Source organism: Aphelocoma coerulescens, chromosome 11, assembly GCF_041296385.1.
Source record: "Aphelocoma coerulescens isolate FSJ_1873_10779 chromosome 11, UR_Acoe_1.0, whole genome shotgun sequence".
Lineage (NCBI taxonomy): Eukaryota > Metazoa > Chordata > Aves > Passeriformes > Corvidae > Aphelocoma > Aphelocoma coerulescens.
In genome coordinates, this window is record NC_091025.1 from 11,351,931 (window position 1) to 11,364,768 (window position 12,838).

Genomic DNA, 12,838 nt, shown 5'->3' on the forward strand with positions numbered 1-12,838 from the left:
TTTAGGGTACACATGGCAGTGCCCAATTTTAGGTTTTAGCAAAGGTTTACTGCATTGTCTTTTGAAAGAACAGAAGTTTGTATCTTGATAGGCTGGGGTCAGTTTGTGATTCTAGGCACTGCGATTTGTGAGTTGGGGTTTAAAGTGTAGTCTGTAAAGATCCCTTTTAAAGAAGAAGGAGGATACAGGACCTCCTCTAGGCTCTTGTGTTAGGAAGAAAACAGCCCTTTATTAAGCCCAGCTGCAGGTTGTGATGAGCACATGGAGCTCAGGTCACCTGACTGTCTCTTGTCTCCATAAGGCAGCACTGAGGCCGCCCTGTAGTTTTCTGCAGAGTGGTTTAGTGGGGAGGAGTTTTCAGGAGAGAAAAAAATCAATTATAGTTGTAGAAAAGTGTTTTTCTGCTGTTTCTACAGTCCGCAAGAGGGAAGATGTGCGCTAAATGTCTTTGCAAACAATTCGATGGGTGATGGTATGTGTGTTAAAGCTTTTGAAACGGGTCTTAATGTCTCTACTAACTTTGGGCAGCAGGTTTGTTGCAGAGCCCAGACAGCTTGGCTCCTGAAACAGACGAGGGGGTCTGCACAAGCCTGAACTTTGGGGTAAAATGACAGGTTCAAGGGGGGATGTGTAGTAGGTGGTTCGGGAAGGCTGTACCTTCCTAGTACCTCAGCTAGTGGGGAAAAGGAGAGGGCAACATGCGGCCAGGAGTTTAGGATAAAAGGAGGCTGCGCCCTTCGGAACCTCGAGAGACAAAACCCCGCGGGCATATGCCCAGTGGACTCTCTCCCTTTATTCGAATAACGTTGCAGAACTCCTCTGTCTGCTTTAGGACACTGGCTTTTCATAGCGTGATTTTCCGTGCAAAAGCCTCTGGTAAAAGTTTGGTAAGGAGTGGGAAAAATCAATGTATTATGGAGTTCTGATAGGATAGGACAACACTTAAGTATAACAGAAGCTTTGGAAACTCTTCAGGAAGTCTGAATGTACAAAATAGAAGTAAGAATAAGTTACTAATTTGTCAGTTGCTTATTCTTGAACCGGAGTAGGGAGGGAATCCTCCTGAAGGAAAAGCAACTTAGATAGTCAAGAGTAATTGCAAACCATAAACAATAGACTTTGAGGGCTTGCCCCTGTAGCTCTACTAAACTTTTTAAGGTTGTAGCTTTGGGACGGCTTTCACTCCACAGCTAGCTGTAAAATTAGGCAACACTGAGACCCCTTAAGCTTGAGGGAAAACATAGAACATCCCCTGGGTTTTTAGAGTTCATTTAAGCACCTCTGAAAATTAAGCTGGAAATACTGTTTTATATAAAGCGGGCATCCATATTCCTGTTTTGAGCAGCATATGGAATAAACCCCTAAAATGTTACGTTTTAATTCAGTACTTACGTGTGACAGGCGAGGCAGAGCACGGCCGAGCAGTGACTGTGCCCGGTGCGCCCAACCCGCTCGTTGTTCCTCCGTGCAGAAAGGTCCTGCTGCCCTCCTGTGGCCCTTGCCATGGACATGGGTTTGCTCTGGAGTTGCTGGAACATTAACTTTCCTTTAAAGCTGAGTTTTTAGCTGCCTGCAAAGTGAAAGGTGTCCTTATTCTGGTACGAAAGAGCTAGTTACAGGATATGAAGTATTCTTCTGTGGTAAAATTAGCGTTGTGGATGACAGGAGAGCAGTGGATGTCACTTATCTCAGCTTTTGTTAAGCTTTTCATCATGTATCCTGTAGTATTCATCTATCCGAGTTAGGATTTCATGCTCTGAATGGGTAAGTAATCAGATGAATGGAAAACTGGATGAACAGGCATGTGGGAGTGTTTTAATACACTATCCAAATGCTGGTAACAGAAAAAATACCCTAGGGACCCATATTGAGACTAGTTCTCTTTAACAGCTTTATCAGCTGCTTAGAGAGGTTTGCAGGTGACAAGAAAATGGGGTAGGGCCAGGTGACAAGCTGGATGATGAGGCTGCCACTCAGATCTAGACAGTACTGGCAGGAACATGCTTTCCTGAAGCTTGTTTTCTAGTATCTGAACACATTCTAGGAATCTGGTATGTCCTGTGCTGTCTTGAACATATTGAGAAATTCGTTTTGTAAATCTAAATAATGTAATAAGCCAAGCCAACTCGTATACTCTTTATCTGATGGAAAACATGGATTATCATTTGTTGCTTTACAAAAATTGTAGTGAAACTATAAACCTATGATTCAGTCTCTTGTCAGTGTTGGCTTCAGTAAGTAAACCTCAAATTTCCACTGAGGTAATAGCCAAGTAATCATGAAACTGAAGACGAGTTCATGAGTTCAATTCTTTTTAACTCTCTACTGTTAACTGAGACTAAAACTCACCTGAAAAAATTAAAAAAAAATAGAAAATTCTTTTGTTGGTGCCGCTAATACCAGTCATTTTTAAAGTGAACCTTCTTCCCTTTGCTTTTAACTGGATATGTGCAGAAGAAAGATTGTAGTGCAGCACTTGTGTGAAAGAAATTTATTACTGTGCAAACTTGATCAATGCCATACAGCTTATGCAAATGGTTGTCTTTGTGAGTTTCTAAGGTATGATGGAATAACTGCTAATGTTACTGAATTCTGTAAATGGTGTAGTTGATCACCTGATTGCTGCAGCACATGTATTTTAACTTGCATCATCTGTGCTAGACCAGGAATCTCACTGGGCTGTGCATCTCCAGAGTGGCTCTCATGACTGCTGTGCCTGCCATAGGCTTTACAGTAGGGTACTGATTGTAAGACTTCTAAACCAAAGAAGTTTGTGTCTATGTGCCCCAAAGTATCTTCTCCTGAGGACTGATTCGAGGTGAACTGTGGGGAATTCAGCAGTCATTTGGCTAAAGTGCTTCTGGCAATCCTGAATACTGTAAGAGCTACACAAACAGGTTGTGGCTGCTCTGCCCATCTGCAGGACTGATGGGTCCAATAGGGAGTGAGGGTAGAACAGAGATGTCTGTCTGACAGGGATTTTAGGAAGCTACAGGAGAGAGGTTTTGTTTTGTGGTAATTTGGACCTGTCTGCCTAAATTCAGTTGAAATAATTCTTTGAATCTGGGCCTAAACAAATGAAGTTCCTTTGGACCTTGACTCTCTGGGCTGAAGTCAAATATTTAACATCTGCTTACAAGTGATTAGTTAATATGATAAGATGAACTTTTAAAGAATTGCAAATGTTCTGACTTGCATTTCTTGTTCAGCTTCACTTCTGTAAAAGTTCTTTACCAGTCACAAACTAGAGGAATATGGTGAAATGAAACTTAAAGGCCTTTATAATTGTTACCTGTGGAAACATAACTGAAACAGTAATGTGCAGCCTAAGTATGTACTAGTGGTTGTCTGCTCCATGACTGAGGACTACTGCATACAATGAACTATATCTGTGCAAGGGAAATGAGAAATTTGACTCTTAGCAAAACATTTCTTGGCAGATAACACACCATAACTTTTTAGAAAATTAATTCTAATGTGCTTCCTGGGCAACGGAATCAACTGTGTGGTACTGTTTCTGTATCACTTGTTTAGTTTTCTATTGCTGCTATAAACTTTGGTAATTTTTCAGATACTTGTAACTGATCTTATATTTTGTAATGCTTTGGAATACTAAAATTGACCTTAGTATGAGACTTAACTGCTGACTTTTAGTGAACTTCTGTTATTCACAAAAAATGAGATCTTAAATATTTGTTCTATCCAACTAGGAATGCAATACCTGTGCAGACTTTTATCACCATCTTCTAATGGTTCCCCAGAGACATATAGGAATTAGGATTGCATTTTGGCTATACTGGGTTTGATTGTTTACCTGCTTTATTGCTTTTATGCTCCCTACTACCACCTGTTTTCCTTTTTTTTTTTTTTTCAAATTCCTCTAATAGTTACTTTTCCCTCCAGTCCTTGTCAGTTGAGTTATTTAATGGCTAAATTGGAAGGCTACTTGAATTGTGTGTTTGTGCACATGCATGGGGTTTTGTGTTGTTGGTTTGTTGTGTTTTTTTTCAGTAGTGCTTAGTAAAAGAGGATTGTGCCCCTTGATTATGGCTCTGAAGAAACTGATTTTTGGCTGCTCCTATTTGGAAGTTAGAAATAAAGAAATAACCTAAATTCTACTGAACTTAATAAAGGAAAATACTTGTATTTTACCTTTTTGTATGAGCCTCTTTTATTAGTTTAGATGGAGGAGGTGTGTGTGTATATATAAAGTATATGCATATAGTACCATGCCTCTACTTCAGAAGAGGCAGTTTGTAGCACAAATTCTTTCAAATTTCATAATATTGTTAAATCTACTTCTGCAAAAATGAGATTTGACTGCTCACAAGAGGGCACTGCAGCTTTACTTTTGTGCATGTTACTGTGAACCATGAGATCTAGCAACAGAAAAGCAAATAATATTGTCATTTTCCAGTGTAATTTTAAAATGAAGCTCTTATCAGTATAGATTGCCAGTTTGGTTTTGGTTTGCTCTTATTTTTAACAGAAATTAAGGTATTGGAAGTAATACAGAAATTAGAGTTGAGATCTTTGAATGGAACGTCCTTGTGTCAGCTTCGGGGTCAGAGTATTGTAGCTGATGATGACTGAGTAAGGCAAGTAAGATAAAGAAAGCTGTGATCTCATTAAAAAAAAAAAAAAGGGAAGACTGTCTGACCATAATGAACTAATTTATTTACTTATCAAAGCCTTAAGTGTCATTAGACAGCTCAGTAGGCAAGTCATCATGAGAGGAGTGTTCACTTAGTAAAGATTAATTATAGCCTCCAGCATATCAAGTTTATTATGTCCAATAAGTATGTCAAACAGCTGGAGGAACATGTTTGTCTTTACACTTGATAACATTCTCTTGCCTCAAGGTCTGACTCCTGAAAGAATAATTAATTGATGTGGGTCAATTGTTTCTGATTCTGCAAACTGCTTTTTGGTGTGTATTTAACTCTGTGCTTTAAGTAAAACAAAATTAAGTATTGGATTGCATGCCGAAGTTGGGAATACATAATTTTAATAGTGCATGAACTGTAAAGCACAGTGAGTTTTTTTTTTCTTTTTTCTTTTCTTTTTTTTTTTATTATTGGTTACCTTTAATCCATGCATTTGTTTGTATTTAAGAATAATTGTTGAATAATTTTTGTTCTAGGATTTTTCTCAGTGGAAATATGAAAGACAGACAACTCAACAAATTGTTGGGCTTTTAGTGTCTACCTGCTGAAGAAATTCGTTATAACAAACTGACTTTACAATTTTCTGTAATGGCTCTTCCTCTTCTGAAATTACTTCTCATTAAATAGCATAGACACTCAAAAAATCAGTTATGAAAATTGTCTCGCTGAATAGGCAAGGCAGGTTTGCAGCCAAATTGCAAATAGCTGAAGAGTCCATAAAAAGCTACGGAAGAAAATCTGTAGTTATATAAAATTTATTATATGCTTTTGAAGGGCACGTATACTATAGGATTATGAAGGTGGTGCAGGGAGCTGATAAAAGCTACAGGAAACACCCAAATGTACAGTGAGGGGAAAAAAAGATTACTACAAGAAGTGAATAAGAAATGGTGTAAGGTGTTTCAGTAGAGTAAGGATAGCTCCTGATAACAGAATGAACTTAGGATCTCCAGAACAGGATTTAACTGAAAAGTATAAAATTGGGTTTTATACAGTGCTCTGAAAGTAAGATAAAGAGGAAGGTAATTTTTGTTTTAAACAAAAAGAACTTGACATTGGTAAGAGGTAGGCACAATTTAGAATTTTAAGCAGACTGAGCTGTTGGGACAGGCTTGTTACAGTGCAGTTTTGAAACAGAGTGAGAGAAATTTTTCTTAAATAAGAATGTCTAGATAAATAATTCATCAAGAACAGATAATAATAATTGGGTGCATAGCTGAGTCTTTTTGTTAATGTTGCATGACTGCTGTTCATGGCAAATGAGCGTGGTTTACTGTGGAATTTGATATGATCCTATGTGGGAAGGAGTAAATCAGTGTATTGCAGTTGACTTATAAATCTAGGCAGTGGCACTGCTGCGATCTAGCTTGAAAGAACCAACCAGCCTGAATACCTTACTCAACTTAGTCCATGTGAAGAGCTACCCAGGTATATGAGCTACATGAGAAGAACTCCTGTCATTTGTGTGGGGACCAGAGTGATAATTTCAGCTAATGAGCCTGGTTTGCAGAGATTTCCAAGTTCTGCTTCAGTAGCTTATCCCATGGTACTGTTAAGCTCCTCAGTAGTTCTGCCTTTTCCATTTTCTCTTATCAGTTGTTGATTCACCTGTATTTTGGGAGCACCTCCCCAGCTCTTTAAAATGACACGAAATGAATTGTCAAGCATTCTGCTTGGCTTAAAGAGCAAGTAGACATGAACAGATTGTCTGCCAAACTCAGGTTTCAGTACTTTTTGGGATGAACATTTTGACCATGGTATGTTTTCTTAGGATGTGTGGCACAGTTTGTACAGTACTATCAGGCTTCTCACATGTTGGATGGCTTGTTTAAGTTTGCTACTTAAATTGCAGCGAAAAAGATCAAGAACGTTCCCAGAAGGTGTTTCATCAAGTGCAGCCTGCACACAGAAACTTAAATTTTCTGGTTTTTGTTCACAAGTTCAAGTAACTGGACTCCATCTCATTAAGGAATAGGTGAATTTGGTACAGGTGAATCAACAACTGATGGAGCTGACTTTGAATCTAGGGTTTGTTTGGGGTTTTTTTGTGGAGTTAGAGTCTGATTTTTTGCACGGCAGAAAGAATTGAATTGCTGCACTGACAGCCTACTATAAAGTCTATTGGTTACATTATGTCCAAACTTTCTACGAAATGCAGAATAATAAGGTCTTTTCTGGTTAAAGGAAAACTGTAACTTTCTGGCAGTAGTGTGAAATCACTGCTTTGTGACTCATAGAGCAACTGGAGCTTTGTCCCAAAATGACTGAAGTATTATGATCTTTGATGGAATTGCAAATGTGGTGATAGAACTTTTGTGTATTGTTGAAAAGCTACTGGGCCAAACTTGTGGCCAGGTTGGCTTTGAACTTGTGGCTGGAATGCCTAGCTTGATTTATTTTTAATAATTCCTGGTGCTTCATAAGTGAAGCCCCTTCCATCCTGAAATACTCTGTTTATTGCAGTTGTGATCTGTCCCACTGAGGGATTGACAGGGTCAGTACACTATTTTTCAGTGTATTTATCTGGCACCTGGAGCATGCCACTAAAGCACTGATTTATTCCTGAACTTGTCATGGAAAGCACTGAAAGCACTTCTTATGTGACTTCTACCATCCAAAGCAGACATGTTTCAGCATTTTTATTTGAAAAACTTTGTTACATGTTATCTACGGCTAGAATATGTCCATATCAAAAATCCCCCAGTAAAAAAAACCAAACCACAAACAACAAAAACCCAAATAAAAAACAAACAACAACAAAAAAACCCCAGGTCAGTCTTTCTTTGAAATTAAGTGATAAGATATGATTAGACGTTGTTATAAAAATAAAACTTTAGACTGTAGTAAACCCACACTGGCTTGTGGTCTGTCTTTCTCTTTCGTTTGCTCGGCAGTTTCTGATTGCTGAGGTATCGGGTCAGGCTGTTGTTACTGTCATATCTTGCTGGAATGTGTAGAACTTTTATTCTGTCAAGTCAGAATAGGATTCTTGTGAGATTTATAGCATGTATTAAGCAGAGGTTTTTTGTTTAGTCTTCAAGAGAATGATTTATTAAGTGTGAACTGACCAAGTGTGTGTATGTACAGAAAACAGTGTCACCAATTAGGTAACATTTTCTTTTGGCAGATAGACAAAAGCTTAGAATCTCAGGATCTTTATCATGTCATACTGTAGGCTTGCTATTTCTTTCTCCCTCACCTGGCAAATGGCAGAAATTTGGCATTTAACAATTCAGTGCAATAGATCTTACTGATGTTCCAAAAGCGTGTACACAAATCTTAGAGCGACAGCTCTCTTAAGAATTCTAAAAGCTTAGTTCTTAAACTTAGTTCAGTGAAATTTTCAAGTACTGTAACATATTTACTTTTTGTTTTTTCTTTCAGCCAGCCAAACACAGATTGTGTTTTTAAAGAGAGAACAGATTGTCGTGGTTCCTTCTCCTTAGTGTACAGAAACACAGGCATATTTGACAGCAGCAGAACAGCATGATAGGATGGAGGCACAAAGATAGCTCAACAGAACACTCATCAATATATGCTTTTTTATTATTTTGAATTAATAAATAGCAAATAGTCCTTTAAGAGCATGCCGCTAAATTAATCCTTCATAACTATTAATGAAAAATAATTAGGAAAGAGTATATTTTCATATTGCTATTTGGAGCTTAAACCATATGTACTTGACATGAATTTCATTAAAAAATCTTTTAAGATTACTTGGCTGAGGTGGGCAGACAACTTCTTAAAGAAGAATAACATAAAGGCTACTACAAGTTTTGTTTAGCCATTCAAATTGAAAAATCTGATAAATACATGAATGACAGTATATACTTTATGTGCCATTGGAGTTTTTAACACTTCCTTTGTGTTGCCACTGAAAATGCAGAACACAGTAGTGGGGAAGGAAGTTATATATTAAGCACACACAAAATTTAAGTATCTTGATTGTGTACCTGCAATGTAATTACAGTTTCTTCTTCCTGCCTGGAAATGCTTGACCAGTGGATCTGGCTGCTGGCTATCAAACTCTAGTCAATAGGAGGTAACACACATAAAAGCATTAGCTAAATGCATAACAGAAGGTGAATCTCCAGAATATGTCAATGGGCCTTGTCATCAGTGGGCAGTGCTGAGAAAACATTGCCAATGGAGCAGAGCTCTATTTTACATTATGGAAACCTTTTCCAGGTGTGCTAAGAAAACAGTGTGCATATCCTGCTTGCTGTTTGTGATACAAAATTTCTCTGCACAGGGGTTCAAAGTGAAGATTTCTGGATTTTGTATAAGAGGTTGAGTCTTCCTGCTCAAAACGAGTTGTAGGCCTAATATTTTACTGTGTACTGTAGTCATACCATGAAATCAAGCCATAATATATTCGTGTATGATTCACTGAAGTAGTCTGAAATGTTTAAACACTGATTTTTCTTTCCAGTAGACCTGTATTTTTAGTGGTCACATTTGCAAAACCTTCTAATTTGTTACCTGTGGTAATGAGGAAAAACTCATTCAGTTTAGCTGTTTGATTAGATGGTGTAGAGGCTTGCTTTGTATATTAGATAATTTGGTTTGAACAAGTATTTTTTTTAGCTTTTCAGTTACTGTAAGTGCCAAATCAATTACATGTTTGAGCTAGGTATGATAAATGCTAGACTGAGGACCTTGTATGTGAGTGAATTCACCTCTTTATAAAAATACTCTGGGGGAATGCTTCTATGCTACTTGAATAAATGTGTACTTCTTAAATGAAGAAATATGAAGTCTTGGGAAGTCTCACAGTTTGTGTATTTTTTTCATTGTAAAAAATATATAATTGATTAGAAAAAATTCCCATGAGAAGTTGGGATGAAGATAAAAATGCTACTTATTCTCTAGAGAAAGCATGACCAGGGTCATAGAAATCATTTTAGGGTCATTTGAAATGGAATCTAGCTAAAGCTGTGAAGAGTCATTCCAGAAGAGCTGTGCTAGGTGAATTTGGAATGCTTATATTCATATGCCTATATGACTTCTCAGTCTGGTCTCTCTTGCTTCTTGTAACTTTTCTCACTCTACCCTAAGTAAATTTGGACCCAAAAACCTTTGTTCTTGCTTGTCTTGACAGTAAAATTATTCAGCTAGATTCAAGGCATTTTTTTGACAATTAACACTTTATCGTTTAAATTATAATTTATTCAAGTGTTGGATGCTTTTCAAGAATTGTGCTGGAAAATTCCTTCAAGAGTTTGGAATGTTTCTTCCATTAGTGGCCTGAATATCTGTAATTTACATAGCTGTCTCTTCATGGCTAGTTGGCTTACTAGTCACTGTGCCTTGGCTTCTTCAAATCCTAGAATTCCTGTGCTGAACTAACTTGCCATGCCTGTGGCCTGTATGGTTTGGAAGTGCCTTTGACTTTCATCTTTAAACTTTGCATAGAACTTGCTACAAAGGCTTTGAGAGAAGGTTTTCTTCTGGTTTTAGAGGAGATAGATGGAATATTGTCCATTCAAGCTGGGAGAAGCACAGTCAAACTGAGACAGCTTTGCAAATGGGGTCTACTAGGCAGCCTTGAAATATTGGAGATGATGGAATAGTTATAAGATTAATTAGATGATCTCCCTTGCTGTCAGGAGAAATAAAGGGTACAAAAGCACTCAATTAGAACAGCACAATATAATGAATAATGTGTTTCGGTGTAGACTTTTTTCTTCTGCTTTCAGCATGCTTCTGTAAAAGTACTTGGCAAGTAATAATCTGTCTAATAAGTAGACAAAGAAAAGAAGTTGTATTTCAGTTCATTTACAAAAAGTGTCTTCATTAGTCTATTAAAAATTCATGAAGTGGCCTACTTCATGGTTAAGTTTGGAATACGTTCTTATTTGTCTGGCTGTTATGTACTTCTAGTTTTGAAAAGGAAATATGGGATGGAAAAACTAGTATTGTTGCTATGGGAACAAAAAGTTGGTGCAATTGAATAGAAGTTGTTGCTGTTGGAGTTTGTAGCACATCAGTACCTGGACTATTGCCCAGGTGCTAAACTGGTGCGTAGCCAGACTGGAGTGGAGGGAGGTCAGAAACTTAGAGAATTGGGTTTTAAGTATAATCAATAGCACCTTAAGCCTTTTGCAGATACTCTTATGTAAAGTGCTTCTACATTTATTGTCAGTGGCTACTAATACAAGCAGGGTATTACTACTTCAGTTGAATGATTTCCTAATTTGAAGCAATCTGTTTTGAAATTTTTCAGCATTTTCAGGGATGTAGTGAAGAGCCTTACAGGAGGAAAAAAAAAAAAAAAAAAAGGCAAGCATTGTCTTTCAACAGATGAGGGAAGTAAATGTGTTAAATAAAGAGGTGTTTGAAAGAAATACCTGACCCTGGAGGCTGGCAAACATGGTTGCAATAGTGGGCAAACACAAAACTGAACTAAAAGCAGAATGCTGTGAGACCACAGAACTCCTAAGTAGCAGGATAGTGTAATTATCTAGGCATCTCTTACCTTTAAATATTTAAGACAGAGTCAATCTCTGAGCATGTCTTATATTTAATCTAAGATACTGTGATTAATCCTGAAAAATCGTAGTCATCAGGTGCAGCTCCTGTGGGTAACACAGACTGTATAATATTGCACCATCAACATAGTAGTCAGCTACCATCTAGTGGAGGATTTGAGATAGTGTTCTGAAAATGCAGACCAGTAAAAACTTCGGAATAATTAGTACTTGTTCAGTTTGCACTTTGGGGAACTGCTGTGATTTTTGTCTTACTGTAGTGCTTGCAAGTAAGAATGTATTGGCTATTAAAGCCAACCTGAATTAAAAGGAGGAAGGATACTGAGGTGAATGAAGCATACAAATAGTGCAGCACAGAAGCATAGAATTGTATTCCTGGGGTTTTCTTATAAAACCAAAAACTTCCTATGTACCTTTAGAGTTTGAATACCTCCATCTTCCAGTCTTGTATTTTCAAAATGGATATGCTGGGTTAAGTCAGTTCAGCAGATTGAAATTCCAAAGGCTCCACTTGTTACTGTGTGGACCTCATTCTGACAACTATATGTAGCTTTGAGCCAAGCTCACTCCAAAAGCCCCTTAGGCTCGATGTTCCAGTATTACCAGTATAGCCAAGATGACTGAACTGAGGTGAAACTCATCCTGATTTGGAGTATTTGGCTGAAATGCACTGTTTGTGTACTAGAAAGAGAAAATGTGGTCCCATACTGTGTTTAAAAACATGATAAAAGAGTAATTTGCAAAATGTTTCAGCACAGCTATAGTTCTTCTCTGCCTAATCTTCATATTTCCATTCAGCAGCTTTTTGTCCTCTTCTGGAGCAGCTGTATTCTGCATACCCTTTGATTGTTCTGAGGTTAAACTAGCTCTAGCTTGAGGATAGAAATTGTTCTGGAACTTTCCTCCTAAATCCTTTTCTGACTTCATAGATGGACACCCTACAACAATCAACGTTCATCAGAAGTTGTCCTCTCTAGATTCCTGAATATATTATGGAGAACTGCAGCTCAGCTTCAATGCATTGCTGATTGAGGGCTGTGTGGGAGGGAGGATCTTCCTGTAGTCAAATCTGTGTGTGTGGCAGCCCACAGGATACATGGGTTGCTATAAGGTGCTGAGCACTTCTCTACACAGAGTTCTGTGGAATACACCTTTATAGTTAACTGTTTAAAAAATTGAGAAGACAGTTTTTCTCATGGGAAAACAAACACTTGAGGTCCATTTGTATCTGAAGGTACTACTGGCTTGTAGCTAGTTTGTATGGATCAATGACAGTATAAGCCAGTCCCTTTGAACTCATTGCATATCACTTACTGGAAAATTTCTTGTGGGTTAGGATGTAAGTTAGCTTGTTGGTTTAGAATTTGGTAGAGATGTGCTATTTTACAAGTCTGGGTTTTAAGTATATTAAGTATTCAGGCTTGTTTACAACTGGAAACTTCAAGACACTTCAGAGTTGAGAGACTTATCTTTTTTTTGGGTGGGTGGGGTTATTTTTTGTTTGTTTTCTTTTGCATTTCTTAAGTCTAAGATTCTAGCTGATATTTTAAGGGGGCATATAAACTTCTCTCACTTCTGAGAGACAAATATATCAAGCAAAGTGTCTCCCTACTCGTGAGGCTTTTTCTTGGGGCTGGTAACAACAAAAACGTTTTGAGTAAGTTTGAGAAAATCACAAGT

General features: G+C 37.7%; 1 protein-coding gene across 1 annotated transcript in view; it reads left to right on the top strand.

Moving 5' to 3' along the window:
* The window catches only part of TOX3 (TOX high mobility group box family member 3), a 245,614-nt gene continuing 232,776 nt past the window's right edge, over positions 1-12,838 (top strand). The window contains exon 1 of the mRNA XM_069026457.1: positions 1-472. The gene's annotated coding sequence lies outside the window, so the exon portion shown is untranslated. The remainder of the gene's footprint in view (positions 473-12,838) is intronic.